Here is a 27,561-nt window from a genome sequence, read left to right on the forward strand (position 1 = left end):
CTGATGACGAAGAAGTGCAAAAAGCTTCTTGCTATTTCCATTATTAACAAGATCACTTTCACTGATGCTGCAAAGAAAATAGTGTATAATGTGTCTGAAGGCTTGTACGGAGAGGTTGCATATTTGATTTGACAGAAATAGACAGAAAAAGTGGACAAGTTATCAGCTGCCAAAAGTCCTTCTTTGGGTCTGAAATAGAACTTTCCTCCACCTGTCATTTTTAACAGCTTTAAAACCTTCTCTATAAAATATGTATTTTGGGGGAAGTCATTCCACAAACAGTTTGAATTTAAAAGACTCCATTTAAAAGATTTTGCTATTGAGAAGGAAAAATTTAAGGACAATGCCATACCAACATAAGTTGAATGATAAATGATCTCATTCCTAATGGTTTTATTGAGAGAGTTCGGGGGGGGGGGGGGGGAGAAGTAACAAAGCTATTACATGAAAGTTGTTTGTAGCTTATATGAAGATAGTGAAATAGGCATATGAAAAAAAGCAGCACCACTGTGGTAATTAAAACAGCCAAAACTCGAAGACACGTTTAACAAGCATTTGTTTGTTTGTTTGTTATGGTGATTGTGTTTAATTAGGGAAAAGTAGAAGGATGTATCTTTGTATGATACTGGATTACAGAAGACAGTACAATCTCATTGACTATACACTGTCATGGCCTCACTCTGCCCATACAGAAGCCCTTACAGACTTGTATTGAAATACATGATTAACTATAAACTCACATGTTACCTGGTTGACTTGAAGAGGATTAGTCATTTATTCAGATACATTGGCATGCTGAAGCGCCAATAGGGCACTAAACATGTTTTACTTATGCCAGCACAAACTTTTACAGAAATCTTGCTTTGCGTCAGCATGAGACAGGAATGCAGAATTTAACACCAATTACAAACTGGCTCTTCCTTTAGCTGTTGCCAAATAACAAGGTATTATTTGTTGCTTCCTAGGTATCTTGGTGATTAATGAAGTTTAAGAAGGGCACCTTCACTAATAATATGTGCCTCACATTGATCATGTTTCCAGCAATCATTAGTATTCATTAGCAGCAGTCAACTTCTTAATTCCTTTTTGCTTAAGTCCAAATTATTGTAAGTTATTTACAACACCCTGTAGGAAAGAACAAAGCTCTCACAAAATCTTAATGGCTTATTCCCAGATCTTCATATACCAGCACTTCTGGGAAATACATGCACACTGCAAAAATATCCTAGCTGCTAGTCTACAGAATTAACTGCACATAAAACTCTCCGTACAGAGTAAGCAGAAGATAAGCTTACAGCAGGCACATGGCAGAAATATAAGATACAGGAAGGCAAAATACCTTCCTCTTTCACACCTCACCCTCTCCTGTAAATTCAGTTTTGTAGCCTTCTCCTTCTCCAGGCTGTCTGATGCAGTCTCTTTGGACTGTAGGTACCTTCTTACAAGATCATTTTATCATACAATCTGTCAATATAATTTCATCGGTAACTTCCCAAGCCAGTCTCATACTAGGAGCTTGTTCAACATGCCTATCAATTTAAAATACAGAAAATCACCTTTTTTTTTTTTCTGCTCCCCTAATCACTCCTATCTATGCCGACTTTCCTGCTACCCCTGTGTTGGTTTTACGTGGCGAGGTGCTGGCAGCAGGGGAAGCTGCAGGTGGCCTCTCTGAGGAGAGACAGGGCTGCCCTGTGCCGGACACAGCCGGTTCCAGCCGGTTCCGCAACAGCCACACCGCAGGGCACAGCTGAGCCCCTCGGAGATGCTGGTGGAGCCTCTGTGAGAGCGTATTTAAGAAAGGGCAGAGCAGGAAGAAGAAAAAAAGTACTGAAAACCAGCAGTGTGAAAATCAGGGTGAGAGAAGGAGGAGGGTGAGGAGGTCCTCCAGGCACTGGAGCAGAGATTTTCCTGCAGCCCGGGGAGAGACCACAGGGGACCAGGGGGAAAAGTGAGGGATGCAGGGAGAGCTGGAGAGAACCGCTGTATACTGGCTGTATCTGCCATCCCCAGAGCCACTTGGGAAGGGGAGAGGAGTCTGGAGGGAAGGAGTGAGGTTAAGCAAGGGAAAAGGGGGAGGAAATAGGAAATATGTGGTTTTAATTTTTGTCTTTTTGTTTCTTACCACGTGCATCTATTTTAATTGGGAATAAAAATAATTTTTCCCCAAGTCGAGTCTCTCTTGCCTGCGACAGTAATTGGTAAGGAATTTCCCTCTCTTTTTCTCAACCCAAAAGCTTTCTCATCCTGTTCTCTCCCCTTGCCCTGCTGAGGAGGGGGAGTGGGCGAGCAGGTGAGTGGGCATTTGGCTGTTTAGCAAGGCGAAGCCACTACAACCACAGAAACAGGGCAAAGGATATACCACAGTACCTGCCTATACGTCTACACAAAGAAATACAAAAAGTAGTGAAATTATTTCCCCATGTTTCACCTGGTTACATTAACACGCTTCTACTGAAAACAATGGGGAAAAAGCCTTACGAGCTTAGTTGCAACAGTTGAGGATGAGACGTAGCTCACATTCTACAAGCTCAGATCACAAGTCTTGTGTCTGTATCCACACATGCACACTTAATAGTACTTTTAAGAAAGGTTTGAACAAATACATTTCACCTTACATAAGCACTAACACCGTAACATACTACATGCAGGAATGCTAAGTCCTCACACTACTCTAGTTTACACTGAAGACCAACCATTGCTAGATTGCTACAAAAAGAGTATATCCTCAATTTGTAACTTTTCCCACTAATCTTTAACTAGCTCTTTATTTAAGTGAGAAAGGCTATGTAGGTGGATTTCAAAAACTTCTTATTCACAGTGATATTATCCTATTATTTCAAAACCTACTTTGGAATATTGCTACGTCTTTCCAATCAGGTTCTCCACTTTACACTCTGTGTATAAAAAGTATTCCAAATAATATCCATACATCCTCCTTATCACTCTTCTCTTTTGATTAAAATATTCAAATGCTACAATACAAAGAATCAGAGTTCTAATATTTATGAATACATAACCCATCTGGCATTGGTTGCCACAGTCTGCAGTTCCTAACTGCAAGTAGATGAGTAAATCTGAAATTATAATTCCCTCAAAGACCATCCAGGATGACACAAATTTGCTAAAATCTGTAACACTATATGAAATACACTAGAAAGATTGCATGCCTCAAGATGCAGTGTATATATACTCCATAACAGGAGTTCAAATATAGGAAAACAAGTTAGGTCTATGATAATTTTTGCACTGAGGGATATAAATAAAAAAAACCCAAACATAAACACTGTCCTGGTTTCAGCTGGGATAGAGTTAACTGTCTTCCTAGTAGCTGGTACAGTGCTATGTTTTGAGTTCAGTATGAGAAGAATGTTGATAACACTGATGTTTTCAGTTGTTGCTCAGTAGTGTTTAGACTATAGTCAAGGATTTTTCAGCTTCTCATGCCCAGCCAGCGAGAAAGCTGGAGGGGCACAAGGAGTTGGCACAGAACATAGCCAGGGCACCTGACCCAAACTGGCCAACGGTGTAGTCCATACCATGGGATGTCCCATCTAGTTTAGGAACTGGGAAGGGGGGGCGGGGAATCGCCACTTGGGGACTGGCTGGGTGTCGGTCAGCAGGTGGTGAGCAATTGACCTGCGCATCATTTGTACATTCCAATCCTTTTATTATTACTGTTGTCATTTTATTAGTGTTATCATTATCATTATTAGTTTCTTTTCTGTTCTATTAAACCGTTCTTATCTCAACCCACGAGTTTTACTTCTTCTCCCGATTTTCTCCCCCATCCCACTGGGTGGGGGGGGAAGTGAGTGAGCGGCTGCATGGTGCTTAGTTGCTGGCTGGGGTTAAACCATGACAAAACAGAGACTGTCTTTTGGAAAGTTAGTTTCTAATCCCAATATTGAATTTAAATGAAACTGAAATGTAGTGGTTCACAACTGTAGAACACAAATATACAGGAAAAACACAGACCTCAGGTCAGGAGAAGTCTGTTGAACAAGAAATAGTTCACAGCATTTGCAATTATCAGAGATTTCTGCAGGCACTGCGTTCAGAAGACACTGCTTCTTTGTTTCTAAGGTGAACTTACCGTGTAACAGGAGAACTAAAACAAAACCACTGTCAAAGTTTTACTAACCCAGCGTGCTAACACTCATATTCTCTTGCTATTTATAGTCCTGCACTTCTTGTGCCTAATGGAGCTTTCTGGAGCCATCTCATTTATATTTGAACCTGCCCAGCTAGCCCTAGGCCCACCCTCATAAATGGAAGTCCATAATGTACTCCTCTAGCCAAGGAGTTTATTGTCTCTTCCACTCCAGGCTCTTTTCACATCAGTGGAAGAATAGCAAGGGAATGGGGAGAGCAAGAAGGTAAGATTTGGATGTAGATTTCAACATGCAAGGCTGAAAACTTCCAGACTGTGGTCTGTGGAGCTCAACCCTGCCAATCACCATCACAAGGACTTTCTGCACCCAGCAAGGTGGCCACTAACTGCCAAAGCTGATTCCTGTCTATGAGCCAAGCAATGTACTGTGCTGCAATATGATATGCTTTCTGATGTAGAAACTTGATTTGATGAACCCTTCTGTGTCACAAAAAGAAATAACTAACATATCTTCCTTTTCTTAAGAGCTATTTTGAAAGCCTGCAGCTAGTAACATATGCACAGTTGTACATATGCACCTTTGAGCAGCAGCTATGGAACCATCCTGGCTACTTGGGTTTTCCTGTCAACTTTTCAGGCCTGAGAAAAGAGTAGGCAACCTCAGACTTGTCCATATGAATGGTCATGGACGTATTTCTTATTCACAGGCTGGGTTTCATCCATGGGTTAACTATGGATTCATCTGTGTGGATTGGCATATGGCATACAGCCAAAAACCAAAGCCACACTTCAGCCTTCAGTTATACAGAAGACAGTGAGACAAAGTAAATAACCTGACCTAGCCAAACGGTTAAGCAGCTAAGACATTCATTTTCCACTGGATTTCTTTGTAGCAAAGAAACAGCTAAATAAATAATAAAGCAGATTTTAGAGAAAGGCTTGAAAAATTAATGGAAATCTGAATGATCAAGCCTGGAAAAGCCTGATGTGAAGCTAGCTGCATTGCTCTGATCAAATCAGAATAGTCAGGGAACTGTATCACATCAATGCAGACATCTCTTGGAATACTTTTATAGTGACACCACTTCAGCACACTTTATTAGACTTGTTAAGATATATTATAATCATATCAGACAAATGAGTAAGTTTGGATCTATTCCAAAATGAATCTACATATCACAATAGTTAATTTACATGCTGGCTTAAAAATACGAAATTATGCAGTAGACATAATTGTCTCCTGAAAGGTAAAGCATAAAAGCAAAATAAACTAACCAATAAAATAATTTGCTTTTCAGATGATATAACTCTTAAACTTCCTCTGAAACCTAGCAATACAAACCAGCTCATGATGAAGGAAAAAATTGTGCAATTCCTCTTCTCTTGTCCTATTGCTGGGTTTCAAAAGCTGGAGCAATTTAAGGGATGTGAACTTATAGCAGAAAGCTTTATTCTCACTACTACTTAAACATACAAAATAAAAGCCAGGATTATTTGGCACTGGTATTCAGAGAACTCCAGGTAGCTGTGAATACTAACACTGTGTTACTGTTCTTTCTTCAACATCCTGCTTTTTTCTGGCTCAAACTTCAGCCAATTGTGTTGGCATTTCCTATACTGAGGCTCGCTCTCTGTCTCTCTGGTTGAGCTTTGCTTTTTCATTTTTGATACTTTCTTCCTGATCTGCTCAGCCATTTCTGACACTGGCAGTGGGAGAGATGAATTTTGCACATGTAAAATAGTTTCCAGACTTTTTTGTTTTGAAGCCTGCTAGCATTTCCACACTTCCCACACACGTAAGCAGGCACTCAAAGATTAACAAGCAAAAGAATCTGTTCTCAGTGACTGAACTAGAGACTCTCACAGCTCAAACTGTTGGATTTTGCTGACCAAACTTTACAAGCATTGTATCTCTGTAGGAAATTGGGTATTAAATTCTGTTTGTAACTATACAGTGCATGTTCCAATACCATAGACTGAGTAAGCACGTCCTGTTCTTTGGTAGCAAGGGCAGAGATGGGTTTTAATTGCTACAAGATGCAATAAGGTATTGGTATTAAAAGCAGAGATCTTTTGTCTCCTTGCACTCTGCTGGCATTCTAGCACCACTGAATCACAAGCTAAAGAAAGAAAGGGAGCAGTCTGAAACTACAGAAAAAGTGCCAGAAAGCTGACTTGTCAAAAGAAGAGGAAGCTGATGGTCAGGAGGAAACAGGATTAGTTAGTACTTATGAAGGCTAAAGAGATGATGCTTGGGAGGGCAGAACCAATGAGGAGCTGATTAAGGAAGCTTAGATTTTATAGTCAGTATATTCTTGCTGGGGAACAGCTCATAATCATAATGTATGTGCAAGAAGGGGCTAAATGCCTGGTATTTCTTAACTTTTAAAGATATGTATAATTTTGTTTCACTTTTATTTTTTGTATGTTTGGTGGAACATATACATGCTGAGAGCAGGTGCAGAAATGAAATTTCAGTTTCTGTGAATTTTTTTATTTTCAAGAAAAATAAGACTGAATCAGAACAATAAGCCAAAACTTGAAAGTGTGTACTTATTGCCAAACTATGGCATTTCTAGAATGAAATATCCACTCCAAGGTACCAATCTACCTGCTAAACTGATCAGTGGTCACACTAGAGCAGGACATCGAAGCATCTTTGGCAGCTCTAGATGAATATGGATAAAATATCTGTCAGTTCCATGTCTATTCACCTCTGACTAGCACAATAGATTTTTATTCTGACTATGGATCTTAATTTCAGTCTGCACCTGCCACAACTTCTATCACAGCTCATTAGGGATCTCCCACAGTCAGGAAATCTGGAGACCAGATGCCAAGCAAGTTGGCCAGCCTAGAGATCTAGTCTAGAAGCCATGGCTTATGAAAGCACATGGCAAGTGATCCCAAATACATGACCCCAAGAAGCATTGGGGGCTTGGCAACCCATCTGCATTCATCTAGAGCCAGATGAGCAATTTAAGAGAAAATGAAGTTTCATTATGAGCTCATAAAAAATGAAACCACTTATGTGAAATACTTCCAATCAGACAATTTGGCAAATTCAACAACTGAAAATGTCCCAAAATACAAGACCTATGGCTAGTACAGCCATCTGGTAAATAAATGCAAGAAAAATTCTCATTTTCATGTTGCTCTCCTCCTTTGCTAGGTCATATCCTCATAAATTCCTGAAAACTCTATCAAAAGAATATAAACATCAGTTCCCTCCTATGGGAAAACACTATATCGTAAAGGCAGCATTAACTACAATTTATAGTTTGCTGCCATGCTATACAATGCACATACAGCATGTTATTGTAATGTATGTAGCATCAGCGTTACAGGTTTTTTAAAATCATACAAAAAGTGGATTATCGAGAAGAAAATCTGAACCTATAACAATGCGCAGTTGTTGGGGATGACAGAGAAAAATCATATAATATGTTTCACTCTGGGACTTAGGAGTAAATGCTTCAAATAGAATGTACTTTCTGGATGATGAAGAACACACAGAGCAAAGCCACACAGAGAACTAATGGCACCAGAATACAATTACAATTACAACTGATCCAAAGACTGCTCTCCAAAAGCAAACATTTTTTAGAACTGCTTTGGGATCTATGTGACAATTTAAGGTGGCTTCTTTAATGATGGAACTCTTACAACAATGGGAGAAGCTCTGTGCCATAAACTTGAAAAATGCTTACTTCTCCTTTCCCATATAACACACAAGCATTTTGATTACCACTCTACACTAAAAGGATGTTTCAATTTAAAGCTCTTCAATAGGCTGCCAGGAATGCTCTGCTCAATGATAAGTCTATTGTACAAGACAAGAGAGGAGAACATTACCTTTCTAAGTGGCCAGGAAAGTATGTTATTTACAGCCAAGTGACAAAACAGAAGGAAATGTAGAAAACGTCAAAGAGAATCCAAGACCACAAGCATTAACAAATAGTTCAAAAAGACACACAATTTTTTTCCCTCTCCCCCTCCCCCATCCCCATTTGTCTTTATATACTTTGAAGTTTAAAAGTGATACAAAATCTTCTAATGGAAGACTCAAAGCAAAAATGTCTCAAGAAGGTGTCTAGTCAAACAGTGATAATCATCAAATTCAGAAGAATGCAGAGGAGGATGGTTAAAGTTTACCTACAACAAATTTGACACCTATCAGTGACAGCTGTGTGTAGGAACATTGACTAAGGTTGCTTCGTGATGTGTTACATCTATCAATATGTAAACGGACTCTGATGGAATGCTATGAGGAATATGGGCTCTGAGGAATGACAGAAGGGGAGGGTAAGGAGGAGGGCCAAAGAGCAGCTTGGACACATGCAGCTTTGCTGCAGAACTGGTGACAAGCTGGTTTAGAGCTTATGGGTGAGGACCAGAGAACAATCATGGATGACATCAGGGTGGGTGTCTGGTACAGATTACCTGATTAAGAAGACAAGGTAGATTAACCCTCAAAGAATTGGAGGCTGCCTCATGATCACAGGCCCTGCTTTTCACTGGGAACATTAATAATGATTGACCATTTGCTGGAAGGGCAACATGGCAGAACACAACAAAGCCAGGAGATTTCTGTAGAGAGTTAATGAGAATTTTTTGACACAGGTGATCAGCAAGTTAACCAGGAGGCACTCACTGTTGGACCTACTACCTCATAAATAAGAAAAACTGTCTGAGGATGTGGAGGTCAATGACAGCCTTGGCTGCAAATACCACATGATGGAGTTTAAGATCCTGAAAGAAGTGAACAAAACAAACAGCAGAATTACAGCACCGGACTTCAGGAAAGCAGATTTCAGCTCGTTTAGGGATCTGCTTAGCAGATCACAATGGTAGACTGCCCTAAAGTGCAAAGGGGTCCGGGAGAGCTGGCTCATCTAGAAGCAGGGTCTGGGAGAGTGAAGCATTTCAATAGAGGAAGGTTCAACTACAGACTGCTTCAGCAAATGGACACATACAAGTCCGTACGACTTGAGGATGCCAAGGGAGCTTGTCAGTGGCATTGAGAGGCCATTCCCTATCATCCCTGAAATGCTATAGGAGCCAGAGGAACTGCCCAATGGACAGACTGTAAGCAATTTGCTTGAAGTCTTCACCACTTCAGCAGAGAGGGACTAGATCTCATGAATTCCAGAGGGGCCTTCCAAACTAAATCATTCCATGTTTTTACAATTAAACTGAAGATATTTTGGCAAAATACAGGGATATTTAGAATATCAAGGCCAATTTTTAAAACAAAAATAAGAACGCATGTGCATGAATGAGTATTGCTTTAATCCTCCTTCCTAATGCTGTACGTATACTATGATAAACAAAAAATACAGATATACTGCATTTGAGAGTGAGAGACAAAGAATATAAACAAACATAATACATCTGTTAATAAAAACACATTTCTTGGTACAAAAATTTAAATGAAAACACACTGTATTGAAAACTATTTTCTTTCCTTTGTTAAATATCTTGTGCAATGCTTGCTGTTGCATTTATAACAATCTACCACTGGCAACAGATTACAGGTCTAATACTCTATAGAAAAACCTTCTTTCACAAATACTTCCTGAAATATTAGTTTCCTATTTTTCATTATGGTTCTCTCATGCAAAAATCTAAGCACTAGCTGAAGGCCTGTAAAATGCATCTAGATTATTCCAATGTCTTCACTGTAAATTGGATCAGACTGAAAGATCAGGAATGGTAACAGAGGATTGACTAATCCCTCAATGCAAGTAATGAAAAAAAAAATCCCTATAAATTAGTCATTGTAAGAATGCCTTACCTCATTTTCTCCAGGCTTTGTGTGGCTAAACTCCCTGAAAGACTGAGGAGAGGTAGAAGTTTATCCATGATCTGAAAAAAAAAAAAAAAAATTTATCAAAGCTTTTCGGTGAATATTTCTGAGTAGTTTACCCATAGGAAATCTGTCCATCAGGAACCTATCTAAGTTTTTTAGAGTTTGTCTTTACTATATGTTTTGCTTACAGCTGAGTATAGAGCTATGGCTTAGTGAGCTATCTGACCCACTGTCACTTAATAAATACCATTAACTCTCACAAGGAAGACAGCAAATAACAAACACTGCTTCTCAGGTGGTCCTGACTTTGGAAGGAAGATATACAACTGACAACTGCCAATTATTTCATCTTTTGTGCACATTTCCCCCTGAGACACAAACAGTATCCACGGCAGAACATTAGTAAGCTCAAAATGTCTTTGTTCTTTTGATGCATATGCTGCCCAAGGAATTCAATTACAGGATGGGGGTTTTTTTGAATGATTTACATTTGTAAGCATCAAGCAGACAAGAGAGATGAGAAAGAAAAGAAAAAAATGTTAATGTTGGTAACAAGAAAGTAGACATGATACATAACCTTTATAATAACAACTAAATATTACTCATTTTCTTTAAAAATTGCAATACTTCATCATGGCAAATAATCATCTGTCTTTCTAAAGTGACTAGAATAATGGCTCGGAAGTATTCTGGGAGTTTACTATAGTCTCAGTCAAACATGGCATGTAAGCATGAGTTCAATTTTAAGAACTTGTACAACCCTGGTGACTACAAAAAGATATAAAAATGGACACAGTGCATGTTTTAGCTGACCACAGTGACATAATTCACTTGTTTAGAAACTTTTTTGGATATAGATATGTCTAAGCAAAGTACGCTTCTCAGACCCACTGTAAGGAAAACTGTTTTGAAGTACAAATTTGTATTTTGGAAAGCCCAGTAATTACATCATTGTTATTCAAAATCTGTTTGTTTATTTTATCTTGCTAGCTTCTGTCAGTAATATAAGTCAAGGAAAAAAAAGGGAGGGAGTTACGGATGAGTCTAATCAAAATTATCACAAACTGTATTTTAAATCACAGCACACTTCTTTTGTTTTCCAAGCAGTTGCCATAGCTCACAAGACGGGTGGGGGGCACTCAGTGCAGATTTCTAATGACAACTTCCATTTTGCCAGTCAGGAAACAGTTCATAAACTAGTATCAAAGAAACAAAGGTATAGCTGGATTTTAAAGCAAAAGCCCTTTAGTTCAAGTTTAGTATTTACTATTGCATTCAACTACAAGTGCCAACATACTTCATTTGCTACACAGCTACGCCTTCTCTTCAGGAAAAAGCAAATGCTAAATAAGCAACTCCAGCTATTTTACACTTCTTCACAAGACTTATCTATTGCATTAAGAAGTTTCAAAAATGTCAAGTAAAGATCGAGAGAAACAAGTGACACAAAATTAAACTCTATTAGATTAACCATTAACAAAATGCTTAAGTTTTGGTAGTCTAGTATCACAAGGATAGTTTCAGACACTTGCTTAGACTAAGTATACACTTATGTGCTCCTGAGAACAAAGGCCTATACTGGTTTTGTTCGGATGGTGCCCAATTTAAATAAAAACAGCAGTAAAAGGGTCTCCCCCTAAATCCATCAAACAATTGCTCTTCTACAGCTTTTTGCAATAGTCTTGCATGTGAATTGCAATATGTACAGTATTGTTGATGATGTGTTGGCACAGCAGGAACTCCATAATAAGCCGCAGAGACAGTAAGCTATTGCAGCAATTCACCACAGAGACAAAGAATTCTAGCCATGAAGTCATCTGTCTACACAAATCTAGGAAAAGCAGAGAAAATGACATCTTCACTGAGGCAAATAATGTTCCAAACATAGCAAACCATGTAAATCATTCCAGGAGAGCACATGTTCATCTTCATGAACAGAGTATGCACTGACAGGTAGATCATTCACAGCACTGGCAGGCATGTTAAAAGTTCTCTTCTCTTCTCTTTTACTTGAGTTTCCAACACTATGCTTACTTTATATGGATGAGTTTGAGAGTAAAATAATCCAGCAACAGTAACTGCTGCTACAGAGATTCTTCTCATGTTACATACTCAACTTTTTTTTTTTTTTCATATTAACTAGACTAAGACTTGCAGAAAGAGCTTTTGTTATTAATCAAGTAGGGGATAAACTCCCATGTCAGTTAAGTCCAAAGCAATTCACACTAAAGAAAAAGAGTTAAACCATACATTCAGAGATGATCACTGACCCAAACTAGCATTGTTCAGAAAAGAGATCTTTAAGTCACTGTGGCCAGCTCTCTGAAAAAAATATAACCCATGTAAATATTATATTATACCCCAGAATTCTCCTGGATTTAAATCCATGGAAGAATGGCATCTCATACTGCACGTGGTCACTCATCTCAAAAAAACAAATGAGAGAATTAGAAAAAGCACAGAGAAGGGAAATAAAATTAGGGAAGAGAACACCATAAAAGGACTGACTAGGACTCTTCAGTGTGAAAGAGAGGCATTAGAATACTACAAAGATGTATAAAATCATGAACAATAGTGAGGAAAATAAATGTGGAATGAATGCTCACTGTTTCTCACAGTACAGGAACTGAGAAACCTTCAATGCAGTTATTAGGTAGCATATTAAAAGTCACAAAAGAAAGTAACGCTTAAAGTAATTTTTAACACAATACAGAATTAAATTGTGAAACTCATTGCCACAAGACATGGTGGAACATAATATTTCAGAAAAGTATGAGCTATAATTCCTAGAAGATTCTCCACCACTCACAATCAAATGCAATGAATGCTTTTTGATGCAATTTCCAACTCAATAAATCCCTGCCATTGTCTGCCAGAAGCTCGAAGAATATACAGGGGAAGGATCACTCTGCACCTCCACCATTTCTAATACTTTTTTCCACAAACATGTAGTGAAAAATCTGCAGCTCCATGTGTTAGAAACAAGATATAGTGTATGACAACTCTCAAATTCATATGATCTCCTTAAGAATCATGAAGGAAATCACAATCAGAATGCACTATATTAAGGGGGGTTTCTTTACATAGGTGAATTAATTAACTAATCAATTCAAGCTTAAAAGCAGAAGTGCTGAAGACTGAAAGATTAACAGAATCTACCCCTTTCAATGACTGCTGTGTATTCAGCATTACAAATAACAATATTAGTTTCTAACAAGGGCAGACAAATATGAATAATTGATAAGATGCAGACATTTTTATGAAGTCATTTCTCAAAACAGCACTGAAGTCTCCAACTCACTAAGCTCACTGATGAACTAAACTTCTCAAGATCCTGCTTAAACAATGTGCTACCTATTTTGTATCCTGGACAATAAAAGATCATGCCATACATTTCTAACCTTTTAATACTGCAATAAATGACAACCAAGACATATGAAACCATAAAACCCCCCAAACCCCAAAAGTACCAAATTATAGCACATTGAGATTTTGTTTTCTTGCTTCACTGACCCACTGGTAAGCTTGGTGAGTACCCTTCTGATTACTGTTAACAGGAACTGATATATTAAGTCTTTTTTTTTTTTCTGAGGAACTATAGGAACTGAACCAAAAAGACAGGGCTTCACTTCCAGTTAACATCATGCTACAGCTATTGTAAAGAAAGCCTGTGTAATTCCTTAAAAAAAAAAAAAAAAAAAAAGAAAAAATTCCATGGAAAAATGACATGCTTTCTGCATGCTACATTCAAGCTAAAAGGAGATAGAGCAGAACTAGCTAGAAACATCATGGTTTTACACAGTATCTTCCAAATATTCACAAAATGCTGTGCTAATTCACTATGTATACAGTCATCTTATGAGCAATGACCACACTGGAATAATACATAGGAGAATACTATCCTGCCACTATATTGACCTTGAAAGTGAATGAATGCAAAGACAGTTACAGTTACTGTTGTTACAATCTTATCAGTTACACTTTTATGAAAACTGAAAGGTTGGCATTAATTAAGATACTCATAAGAGTTCAATGTTCAAAACGCATTTGGCTGTGGAAATCCGAACATAGAAGATCGCTGCCATGAGATTTATTTCTCGTTTACATAATTTAAAACAAAGTATAATCATTTGAGCTATATTTAAATTGCAAGAGTGCCAAAAAAAGGAGTCCTGAATGCTGAAAGAACTGAAGCACTGATGTAGACCTTTTGATCCTAGGATCACAAGCTCCCTGAAAAAAATTTCAGATACTTTATAAGTAAGTATAAGGCAAATGCCTCTGTAACTGAAATGTTTCTTTAAAGGAAACAGACAACCACAAACTAATTCAATCTGCAACAACAGCAGCTCTTAGCTAACGTGGTCATAACTGTCATTTCCATGTGAAGTTCTGGTCTGTAGCAGTCTAACACTGCTCCAGAATAAGTATGTGTCATAACACAAAAAAAGTTCGTTGGTCTGATATACTCCGTTGTGCAGGGAATGACCATAGGTCTTTCCACCCACCCTTACAATGCAAATGATAGTGCAATGGACTTAGTACACATAAAAAATTCATCTACTGGATTAAAAACATTCAAGTTATTGGAGAAGCCTTCAGTAAATACAACAAGTTTTAAGATCTTAATGTGGTCTTAGAAGCCTAGATTATTATCTTATTAAAAAGCTTAATGAAATCTCAATTTGGGGTTGGACACAACTGAATTAAACACCATCTGGGAAGTTAGCCAGGTGGGTCTTTATGAACCTGTTCAACAACTTGTTTTCTCTCAATTCATATTATACGCTACTTTTTTCTGTCTAGGAGGTACTATTGACATGAAAAATCCCCCTGTTGCTAAAAATACTTCAGAAAAATAATTTTTCTGATTGCTGTTGTAATCTCTAATTGATAGAGCTAGTATTCCATGTTTTGGATCTATTCTTACATTTTTGACAACCTATTTTAGCTACTAATTTAAAACCAGAAATTTGTTCCTCTTTTTTACATGTCCTAGAAAAATGCTAACTAATGCTATGTTCATGATGATTAGATATACCAAAAATCATAAGTAGATAATTTGAGTTAAAACTATTATTAATTACTACTAATGCAACATGTCCTGAGTATTTCCTAATCTAAACAGCTATTATGTATTAAATTGATACTTTAAAGATTAGAACTGTATTTTCTATATATTGCTATCAACTCTTGCAGCAGAGCTCCCCACTAGTGCTTTAATTTACACTCGCTTTAAAAACAAAGTCTCTTCAGGCTGCAAATATTTACTCACTAATTGTCAATCTTTTCAGTTTCCCTGTTGCTTTCTCACAAACCACTTCCCTTGGGAATCCCTAAGGAATCCCGCTTTACTCTAAGGAATAACTCCTTCCTATCAGTAGATCTAACTGGGGAACATTCTTCTCTCCTAAAAAAACCCTACAAACCCCCAGACAAACAACAAACAAAATGCAGCAAAACTAAACAAGCAAACAAACCATCAACACCCACCCCCTGCAACATCTTTCAGGTAATTATAATAAAATGCTTCAGATAATTAGTACTTCTAAGGCATGTCCACAGTTACTAAGCAGACCAGACATCAGACATACAACAAAATTCTCTAAAACATGCAAGAACATCAAGGTCTTTAATTTCAAGTAGGAAACTGGATGCTCCTTTGAAATGCTTTGGAAAAAAAAAACAAAAACAAAAAATCAAAGGTCTTACTCTACTCTGTACGAAGAAACCACCATTAAATTTTTCAGAATTGTAGTGAAGAACACAGTGAAGAACATGCATATCCTGTAAACACCTAGGAGACTAAAATGTGCTGACAAAAAAAATCCATATGTGGTATAGTTCAGTCACCACAAAATTTGTGAATGAACTTTTACATTGATTGACAACAAATAACTGCAGTCCTCTGCATAAGAGTGGTACACTTTACAAGGAAATGTAACAAGCCAACTCCCCACAAGGAACAGAAAAAATTAAATTCAAAATTACATACATCATTTTACTTTCTAATTAAATGCTTTCTACATTCTGGATTTGATAAGGCGCAGCCACTCACAAATGATACTGGTAATGTACGTGACTTGTCAATGTCTGGTCATTTCTTTCCCCAAAAACAAATGTTTAAGTAGTTGAAAAGGTTGTGAAGGAAAAAAAAAATCATAAAAAAATTAAAAATATCACTGAGAAACTCATTCTCTCTTCTCTAAGATTTGAAGTGGGAAAGTGAAGAATCATTAAATATATTCTGTGCTTGGCTGGTATGCAAAACTTCACATCAGTGGACGTTCAGTCAGCAAATGAATATAAATTCATAAAAAAGATCTTCAGTGTAGATAAGAGAGCTGCAGTGACGACCAGAGAAGAGAATTTTGCCTCAAGGATAGCATAGAAAAGAAAATATACGTCAAGTTCAGAACAGATGTTAGAAAGCTTATCAGGAGATGACGCTGGTGAAATGGCCTGAAACACAATACATTCCTACATCTTGTAAGATGCTTAGCAAGATGCAACTCCAACCACGTACGTGCAAGGAGAAGGGGAAATTTTCTTTTGTTGTTTCAGTTTCCTACATATTCCTTAACCTACCCGGAATCTGTCCTGCTGCTTCTTAATAAAGAAACTACCTCTCAAAGCATATCAGCCAGCTCTCTATCTCCCTCCCCTGTGTAATTCTGTCTTCGTCCTAGGGACTGCACTGCTACAACACTAGCTATAGATTTCCCTCTCCTCAGTGATGAATGATTCTAGTCTGGACTATTATTTTCTTTTCCGCAAGAATTCCACAAAATATTGGAAGGTACAGGCTAACTGTACAACATCAGACTGAAGAGAGCAAGAGCATGAGAACTCGCAAGACAGCGTGAGCCCATGAGAAGAGTTTGCAGCTCCTTCTCTAACAGCCTATTGCTGGAAGCTCCAAAAAGCACGTGGTAGGACAATGAATTTCCTTCTTTCCCCTGTTTTCTACACTGAATGTAGAATTTGGGCTTTCACATCAACACTGGACTTTCAGGCACCATGTTAACCGTGTAAGAATACAGAAAAATACCTCTCTTTACTTACATAACTCTAAAACTAATTGCCATTCTTACTTTATTAAACTTTCATCAACCAATTTAATTTCTCTTCCTTGGTAACCTAAGAAAAGGTAGTATTGATTACACCAGATTATTTCAAGTAGTGGATAGGTGTGCTTAATGTACTGCTTTTCAAAATATACAGATTTAAAATTATCTTTAAAAAAAAAAATTCTCCATAGTTAATTTCAATTTAAAGTTTTTGCATTACATTTTCAACTTTTGTTTCTGCCTTTTTCACACTTAACCCATCACTTTCATCCTTGCTCAAGTAAATATAATTGAAATTTTAAGTTTTTGAGAGCAGAAACTCTAATTAAGTCTGAATAAACTAGACAAAATAATGTGGATACAATCTTTTTGGAAGACTGAGAATCACAATAGGTATAAATGAATGTATAAAGTAAAAGTAATTAATACACAATTCTGTGCTTTTTATAGTTTAATATTAAAAGCTACTGTTGTAATATTGTAGACCTGCTACTTCAAGAGATTAGTGAATTGGCCAATAAGAAATCCCATCCAATAACTCAGCTTCTTTTTCATCAAATGATATTAAAATAAATTTTCATATGGTACCCTGAAATTCTTGTGTATCAGCAGTTGTATTATTCTTCTTAACCTACAAGCAAAGTAACAGAGAAACTGTTTTGTCAACTGACAAAGCAATACAATCCTTTTATTCTGCTAAAGTTTCTTTTTTTACCATTGAGATTATTTGCATTGTTTTCCTGCTTTTTGAAGGTTGGATGGTCAAGTCAGTTCAGAATCACTGTTAGCTTCTTGGCTGATGCTAAGTTCACAAACACCATAGCTATGAGCAATTCCACCTTGGCTGAGATATACTGATGATTTCATCACTTCCTGCCTGAACTACATAATGCAATATACTGGACCATGATGAAGCGAATCTTTCTTGGTCAGGGAATGTATCTAACACTTAACAGTGTAGCGTTGTTCTGTAAGCATACCAGATGTGTCCAGATATCCGCTTTAAAAAAATAAAAACACCACAAACCCCAGAGGCTTCCTAATTACCATATTCAAATTTTTTTTTGTCTTCTGTGTTTAAACTCTGTGATCTAGTCCAAGTGCATCTAAAAGACTCCCTGATTTCCAGGATAAAGACCATGGTCAACAACTTCTGGCACAGCTAAGATCTCTGTAACAAGTTCAGCTACATGTGGGACAAAACTTTCAAGGTAACTGTCCCAGGAAATAGTCACAATCCCAAATCTCACTACATTTTGCTCCAAATGCAAAGAATATATCTTTGCCAGACCAAAACACTCTAACTTCAGTAAAAGACAAATTAAAAAACAATAAAAACAAGAACAAAATATCTCATGCCAAACAAAACAAGTCATTTCACTATACACACTTCTCTTTCAACAGTCAGTATAAAAGATCAACCAACCTATGACAGACTACTCATTGTTTAATGTATCTGCTGGCACTTCAGTACATCACTAATTACTGTAATACAAAGAATCTGTCCAGACCTAGAGTAGACGTTTAGAATCACACAATAACCAACATTGAATGTAATCCTCTGGATGTCATCTGGTCCATCCTCCTGCCCAAAGGCATTTTAGCAATCTTAAGATTTTTCTGTGGTCTTCATTTCTCTAAAACTGAATTAACAGAATTTTGTCAATGGGAACTCATGAAGGAAAAGATGAGAACATCCATGCAAGGGCATGCCGTGAAGCAAGGCCACCAAAACCAAGCTGTCCTCCTCTACAGAATGGAATGCACAAAGCATTTACAGATCAAATTGGCTCTTCCCTGTAATCTCTAATAAACTACCTTCTAACTGCTACTGTTTGTCCCAAATGTCAATACTAATGGCAAAAGGGAAAAAGCAAGGTTTATTCATTTATTTCATTACTCTTCCTTAACACATTTGTCCCTGGACTTGCAACCATGCAGAGCACACCAGAAAGAAATAGTGAGAAAGGCCGAAGCAGCACTTGAAGCAGCCCAAGCACTGACATACACTTTGTCTGGATTCTAACTGGCACAATCAGATGATTGGCCATTAGCCCCAAATTTTCCTTCCATTGCCTTCACAAGCCCTTGGCTTTTATCCTGCTCTTCCACTCTTGCCCTCTCTTATCTGCTTCATTCTATTCTCTTATTTCCCACAAGTTAAACCATTATCCTTCACACAGCAATCTCTGCTCCTCTTCCCTGAAAAACAAAGTAGTTCTAGAAAAAAAGACAGTAGCTTACCATCACATTATTTGCTCCTAGATACATTATTTCTTTCACTGTATTAACAATTTTCATTGCAAACTCTTTGATGAAAGGATTACCTGTTGATCTCTGTACCATGTCTTCTGTAATGGGTATCCACTAATAGCTGTTTCCTTGGCATTAACATAATACATAACCTGCACGCAACAATAATAAGTTCCACAGGATTTCAGTCTGATCCACATCTCCAGAATTAGATCCTTACTTGTGATTCACTCTACTAGACATGACTGTTTTCCCCCATCAGCCACAAATGTAGAGTTTATTTTTAAAAGCTTGTCAGTAACACACAACTATTCTGTCTTATCTACCTTATTTAAATGGACTTTGTTTGTAAAAACACATTACACTCATGCACCTCACAAAAAGCAAAATTTATACCTTCACTCATACACCTAAAGAAGAAAATTTAGCTTAGAATGTTTAAGTGCCTTCATGGAATCTTACAACAATTCTATTGCAAAATAAAACAGTTCCTACATAAGCCAGAAGGGCACTCTACATTCTAAGATTTGAGCTCTCTTTAATAATTGACACTTTCTATTCAGTTGTTCATTGAAAACTCAAGATTTGGATACCAAAGAACTCACTTTTGAATTAAAACAGAATCCCTGGAGAATTTAATAGCATACTTCCCATAGTTTAGAGTTTTTGAACAAGCCAGCTTTTATCAGGAATAACTTAAGTTGCCAAATTCAAGAACAGAAGTGATGTGGCTACACACTGTGAAACCATTTAGTGACAGCACAAATACGGTACACTGTAATTAGTCAGCTAACTGTTACAAAAAAAAAATTGTGCAGTATACTGCCACCTCTACATAAATTCCAAAGAAGTGCTTATGTTGTACATTATTTCTAGAGTCATCAAAATTAAGTGCTTCGGTTTGCCCATTTGTACTTGTAATTAATTTATTCATAACTTTATGTAACTGAACAAAGATATCTGAAATGTATTGAAGTAAAACACTGTTATTGAAAGATCATTATTCAAAATCTACAACAGTACCATCATTTGAAATTTCAGATTTTCAGTTACTTTGACTTGTGGAAAAACACTCTGAAAGACTATCTAAAGAATTCTTTAAAAGTAATTTTAGTTCCCATCAAGTACGTGATGTTGCTTGCCTTAAGCTATTTTAGAGCCATTCTCATTTAGTGAACATTTTTTACTTCAAAGAACTGAGATTTGCAAGAGGTCTCCCCCTCGGTACAACTTCACAGCTGCAAAGGTGGAGAAAAATGAGTGACTACCAAAGAGAAGAAAAATAAAACGTGTTCTCATAGAAAACTCTCAAAAAAGAAGGCTATGAATATACTTTTTGACTTTTGACTTACATTTTGTATACACTACTTGACTTAAACTTCAGTCTAGCCTTTCTCCTGTCCATGAAAATCAAAATATGCACAGAGGACACATGCGTACACACACAAAAAAAGCAAGAAATAAACACCTTCTTTGCTGCTTCAGAAATTTACCCATGATCACAAAGCAGTTTATTGTTTTACATGTAGCAGGTTTGCTCAAAACTTTAACCTTTACCAGTCAAAACTAGAAGACATAAGGGACATTATATTATACTAGCAACTTTCATTAGTCCAAATTCTTCAAATGCAGCAAAGCAGTGTATATCAAGGAAACATAAGAGGAAAAAAGAAGTGATGGGGAGCTTCTTTGCATGATTTTTAATGTATAAAGATGAAGTTCCATATTTATGCAAGTTATTTAATACTTGAATTGGTTTACCTTAGAAGTTTAGATGTCCTAATTTACAAGGTAAATTAACTAGTTTATAGTACACGAATCCAGCGCATCTTATTTACTATCTTTGCCCAGTCCTTTCCATCTCTCACTTGCACAGGTATCAAATTATGATTCAGTCTCTTAGCCGGTTTGAAGACTGCCAGTTGTTCCTCTTACAAGGACAATTTGAAGGAGTTTGTTACTTCTTCGACACACTCACTTTAACTTTTAAAACTAGATTCCCCTCAGAGAGCAGGAAAGAAATGTTGAGACACAGCACCTTTGTTCATCTCTCCAACCCTCTCCTCCATCAGCTCCTGATGCTAAAACTCTCCTTCCAAGCTTTTCTTTGGACAAGACTTCATGAGATTGTTTAGGTTGGGGCTGAGGTTTCATACCAGCCTCTTTCGCTAAGGATTCCTCGTCTCTTGTACCCTGCTTTCTCAAGCATGAAAATCTTCAAAAGATACAGACAATTTCTAAAGGTGCTGACATTCTTGTGCCTTTTCTTGACCTAAAGACTTGCTGCAGATTCAGCTCTCTGCTTTTGTGATGCATCTGAAATACTCTTCAGATTCTGAAGTGAATGGCAGTGATTAAACTCAATCCACAACAGAACTACTGGATATAAGTTTAGGCACATGCACTGGACAGCTTGCAGCTATCAAAATTGACTTCAGGGATGCCTCAAGACTTACTGTGTATGTGTAGACTCTGTATGCAACAGCTATTTATCCCAGGTTCCTGGCCATCAGGAAACTGAGCAGAGCTCCGCAACAGCTGTCTGGCATACAGAATTACTGAACGAAAGACCAAATACTGCATGTAAAGAAGGATACAAAGAAAAGAAGCGTTTAACAAGTAAATTCATACTTGAAATGGATTGAGAAGTATTCATCTGTGTGTTCCCCTATTGCAATTAAGCCTGGATATTAGTAGAGCTTCTATTAACACCTTTTATCAGCACAAATTAATATTTAAAAAGTAATCTTACAGACTGAAGAATTTTGGAGGCAAGGAACACATTCCTTTATTTTTTACAGTATTAATACCAACAAGATTTGGTAAGGCTTCAGATAATATAGAAATCTACACTTAAAAAAAATTGGCCAGTCTAGAACACTTCTCCTGTGTAGTTTCATGTGCTTGATCATTGCATTTGTTCACTGCAATCATTACACAAACACAAAGCAAGTCCAATCTATTTGGAAGAAACTTTCATAAAATTTCAGAATGGCACTGCATATGAGCACCATATATGCTCGTATTTCTGGAGAGAGGTTGGCATGGAGTTGAAATGCAGTGAATACACAGTACAGCTTGGAAGAATGACTGCAGGACAAGCTCTATGTACACTTGCTTTTATTTAATTATCCCAATTAGGGGCAAAGAATTCAACTATTAGAAACCTCTCCTATAATAAACAATGGTAGAAAATGCAGACTTGATGCAGAAATGTAAAATAATTCATACCGATTAATTATGACCACAGTTAAAAAGCTTTGCTGTCTAAGTAAAGAAAAATTTTCCCTTCATTTTCAATCATTTCCAGCTCCAAAGGCCAAACACTTTTTAAAAAGTTAGAAAAAACTTAAGCCATTTCTCAACCATTCAGAGTACATGTAAAATAACATTGTTCAGAACTCTCCATTGAAAATGTAATTTGAAATGGACAGATCATCAAGAAGCCTCTTCTTTGTACAATTTTTGTAGCCTGAGATTATTTGTTTAAGAAAAAAAAGGGCAGAAATTATTTATACTTACACAGTATTCATTTGTACTGAAGAGTAACCAAGTGAAACTCTTCACACATTTGTGGGGCATTTCTCATATGCATATATATATATAGTTTTCCACATAAATAATCTGAAATAGTTTTTATAAATTCAGTAAGAGAATGGCATTATAGTGTACTAACTAAAATGTAGCCAGTTAACCACACATGATTGCCTGTATTTATTACTGTGGTTTAGCTCATAGAGGAACAGATGGTTTCCATGTGCTCCCAATCAAATATTCTCAACTGCTTATTTGATCATCTGCAGTAGGTTTTTTGATTTAAATAATTAAGCTTTAGCATTCTGTACTTCTTAAATTTGACCTGCTTCTTGCGGCTCTTTTGACTTGTGGCAATTGCTGTTGGCTGATGGCCAGCAGCCTTTTCCTCAGACTTTGAGTATAGTTAATTCAGCAGTGAATTAAAAGCAGACACTCTGTATTCCTTAGGATAACATAGTGTAAATTCTGTTCTCCAAATAATCCCTATAGATGCATGCAAGCACAATTAATAATTCAACTATTAACCAAAAGTGAAAGACTTGTTTAATCTCATTTAACACTGTACAGTCTTGTGACACATAAATGAGTGGCTTCAACCTACTGTTCATGTAATTCTTTAAAGAGCAAAGTCATTTAAAATGCAAATACATAATTTACACAGAGACAAATAACATTTAAAATCTACCTTCTATTTCTCTTGTCCATTTGTTTTAGAACCAAGACTTGTTGTAAAATCATTCTATTATGCTTTGCATCTTAGGTTATTTAATTGAAGGAAAAAATATGTACATTATTGAGCTCTTTAACTATTATTCATTGCAAAGCAGCAGCACATGGTTTTATTTTGGGTTTAGTTTGCTACTACCACTGAAGTGGGATGTCATAACAAGATAATATAAATTCTTTTGTGTAGCAAGTGCAATGAAATAAGCATACTAGTATTGTCTGATTACTGAATGATGGAAATGTATGTTGTTAATCACCTGAAACACAATTTGGCATATGCTCTCTTTTGGGAGAGTTTTCCTTTCAATAAAAAGGTTAAACATCAGGGTAGTCTTTAGCATAAAGCAAAGTTAACTTAAACATTATTGTCAATCTGGGAAAAAAAAAAAAAGAGCGAGAGTACAAGAAAGAGTATGTGAGACAAAGCGCAAGCACAAAAAAGAAAACGTACTAACATAAATCTTAGTGCCTTATAAGTATGTATTGAAGGGTCTTCTGCAAATTAAAATACATATAACTGCACCAATGCGTGCTTGCCTAATAGTGGAATCTTCTATGTAATTTAGAATATTAAATTAAAAGACTACGTTTGAGTTCTTTTTTTAGTTTTCTAATTTGGTCTGTAAAGCTAAGGCCTAAAGAAATTTGTATTATGATAGATGGCTCACTGGCTATATAATATTCTAACATTTAAAACCTCTGATAGCTAAGTCAGGTCAACTGATTTCTTAGAACAGAATGAAAGCTACTAGGTTGTTTTTCTTCCTTTTTTTTTTTTTTTTTGTGTGTGTGTGTGTGTGTGTTTGTGTGCAGTGAAACAAAAAAAAATAGAAGTAAGGATAGGAAGGACCATTGAGTTAGTTCATTGCTCCCATCCTCGCAGAGTTACAATAGTCAAGAATTTGCCTACGTGCCAGCAAAACATCTTCAGAGCCAAGCAAAGAAAGTAAAAAAATTAAGAGTTTTTAAGTGCTCCTAAATGTAAAAATGATGCCTGACTGACATACTGGAAAATGGGGGAGTGTGGCAGGGGAGGAGAGAGAAAGAAATACGGTGAGAAGCAATGGGTCCAGACAAAAGATGGATGCACTCTAACCCCACATTGTTCTGGATTCTAGGTGGTCAAAGAGCAGAAGGTTACAGTACATAAAACAGGAGTTTCTGCAATGGGAAGAGGAATAATAGTAAAAAGGGCAGTACTACCAGTGCTGCCAAAAGCAACAGCACAATCAAGGAGGAGGAGGAGGATTCCATATGCCAGAAGGATGTAGAGCCAGATTTTCGAAGATACTTCAGTACCTAACAAATGTTACTGAGCGCTTAGCTGCAAGACTTCTTAACAGTTGATTACTCTCATTGATTAAAGAGCTATACAGTAGTTAAGTCTCTAAATTCCTCAGGGACCTAACAGGATATTTTCAGTTGTGCACATTTTTCATCTATTTTCCACCTAACCACACCTAGTATCTACAAGTTTTGGCTATATTCATCTAGTCCTGACCAGACCCTCAAATTTTCCTAAATGTTGCAATATTTAGGTTTAGGAATACCTACTCAGAAGGTATCTTAACAGTTTGTAAAATATTAAAAACCTTAGATAGCATTGTTTGAAAAATTCTTGCAGTCCAGTTTCATCTGCCCAAAGTCTCTACATTTGAGTTTATTATTTGTTTTTATTTTATGTTAATTAGAAGAACAAAATGAGAGGAATAATTACTTAAAACAGTTGGGGTAAAACACTTATGTGAGTTGGGGTAGGATGGGAAAGCAAGTACGTGCTCCAACTTATTTAGAGCAGGAGGTTGGATATATTTTCCCAAGCCCTAATTCCCAGGCTATGGAACATTGTAGGGCTGCTCTCACTCAGTTTTCCTATTTCAGTTATTTCATTCTGTAAAGTAATAAACTAGTTGTTAAGCAAAAAACCCAGAAGAGACATCCTATAGTGGTGAGGTACTCTACAATGGTCAAAAGGAAAGAACACCTGTCTGCAGCATGCAAAACAAGAGTGAAATCAATACTGTATGTAAATGTACTTGATTTCCACCATGCTTGACAAGTTGGCACCAACACCAATAGAAATTTAAGTATGAAGGACTTAGGAGACCTTAAGTTGTGAGAGTTTGGAGATACATCCTTCGACTCAAGCACTGTGTCTTCCTATCTTTTGCATTCCTCCAAAGTAGGCCACCAATTTCACTCAGTCCTCAAGACATTAGGAGCTGAAAGTACCATAGACACGTATCTACTTTTCTGTCTCCAGAGAGTGATAGGAGACAGGACTTCAGTCTGCTCCTAGATGCTTGGAAAGAGCATGGACCTTAAAATTTTGGCCTGAGGCCAGGCAGATCTACTAAACTGGCAAACTCTTCACTGCTTTTGAAGGTCAGGAAATAAAGATCAGATAGAATATCGGTAAACACCTTAAAATAAATGGTTTCAATTCAACAAAGACCAAAAAGGCTGAAAAGCACAGGAGTGAAGTTCAAGGGAAGGTAAATTACACAAAGAACATTGAATAAAAATAGAGGATAAAGAGTACAGCTGCTTACTGGAGAAACAAATGGGGCTTGGAGGTCTTTTGCAGTTTATTTTTCAAGGTAATTAAAATACATTGGCTATATAAGAAGTTCCTACTAACTTCAAAAATATGCGTATGCTCAAAGTGCTCTGCAAAACCAAAGCCTAACAATATGGAGGAAATAAACACCTTGATCATTACCAGAAGGAATTTGTGTATTCGGTGTTACTTAGTTTCACAAATACTTAATCATAATTAAAGTCACCGGATGGCTTTTTAAAAGCAGTTAGGTGTTAAGATGATTGGCAGTTTTCCTTGCTGTTGATAAGACCTAATGATACATTGCAGGATGGAAAGCTACATTAAGAAATCCAAAACCACCTTCTCTGTACTTACCACATTAGATAATTCTAAGTTTTTCTTTCCACAGATATTTTATTGGTACTTACCACTTAAAGAAGCCTGATAGATGTCAAAGGCTCTCTAAGGATGCTTTTCAGATAATTTATTCAAAGATTTCTTCAAAAGATTTTTAGGTGTTAATTGCTGTTTTTTCCCCCAAATCTATAGACTCAACAAACACCACCAGCAAGCTTCAAGATGCCAGCCAAATTACTTCAGAATTTCATTAATTTATGTCTGTCTCTAAATAAGAAACAGAATTACTACATACAGCATTTAAACTAAAATCTTGGATTATGACAAACTGCTGGTACAGGAAAAAGTATCTTCACTTGTTTGGGCTACAGAAAAAACATCTACAGAGATACTGAAGAGACCAAAAGTGGAAGAGAAAAGTGGGGTCAGCCTCATGCAAATGATTTCAGTATACAAACATTAGATTCAAAATCTGAATCACATACTCACCTCTCACACCTCTAATAGCCACACTGCAGACTTGCAGCCAGCCCAAAGTAAGGATACAGAGCCCAGCTTCCAAACCTTATCTTTTTTGCTTCTCTTACCAGTGTTTATGCCTTGCTCCTACAAAATTGAGCATATATACTTTAAGCAATCAAGAAAAGTTACTTACTGATGTGCTCTATGTATCTATTTTTTATTAATTTTAAATAGAGGCCTTTGTTGCATTTAATTATTCCTATTTCATGTGACAGAGTAATCACAAACATTGTAATTAGTTCTTAATAGAAGAAAAAGTGAATATAATATTTCATCTAGGTTTCTACTTCTTTTTTTTTTTTCCTTCTGGTCTGCAGCATCACTGATCAGTTTCCCCTCCTTATGAAGGAAAGGAAAAAATAAAAAGTTTGCAAAGCTGACTACTGACGTTTGTTATTTCTCTTGGAAGGCTCTCATTAATTCCAATGAGAACTTTGCTTTAAGTTATACATAATTTAGTATTTTTAGTCTGTACAAATACAGCATAGCAGTAGAACAAAACAGTTACTGGCTAAAAGTTTTAAGCCTTACTTTCTCCTGGATTTGTAAAGTAATGCTCAATTTCTGTCTAAGTTGATTTTCCATTTGTTCATAGCATGTTCAGTAAACACTGATAGGGCTAAGCACT

At 36.8% G+C, this 27,561-nt stretch overlaps 1 long non-coding RNA gene across 1 annotated transcript in view; it reads right to left on the minus strand.

Moving 5' to 3' along the window:
* LOC138687240 (uncharacterized) overlaps positions 1–27,561 on the minus strand; it is a 328,639-nt gene that overhangs the window by 165,890 nt on the left and 135,188 nt on the right. Inside the window, exon 4 of the long non-coding RNA XR_011326476.1 lies at positions 9,912–9,982. This is a non-coding gene — a long non-coding RNA (uncharacterized lncRNA). The remainder of the gene's footprint in view (positions 1–9,911; positions 9,983–27,561) is intronic.

This window comes from Haliaeetus albicilla, chromosome 10, assembly GCF_947461875.1.
Source record: "Haliaeetus albicilla chromosome 10, bHalAlb1.1, whole genome shotgun sequence".
In the NCBI taxonomy this organism is placed as follows: domain Eukaryota; kingdom Metazoa; phylum Chordata; class Aves; order Accipitriformes; family Accipitridae; genus Haliaeetus; species Haliaeetus albicilla.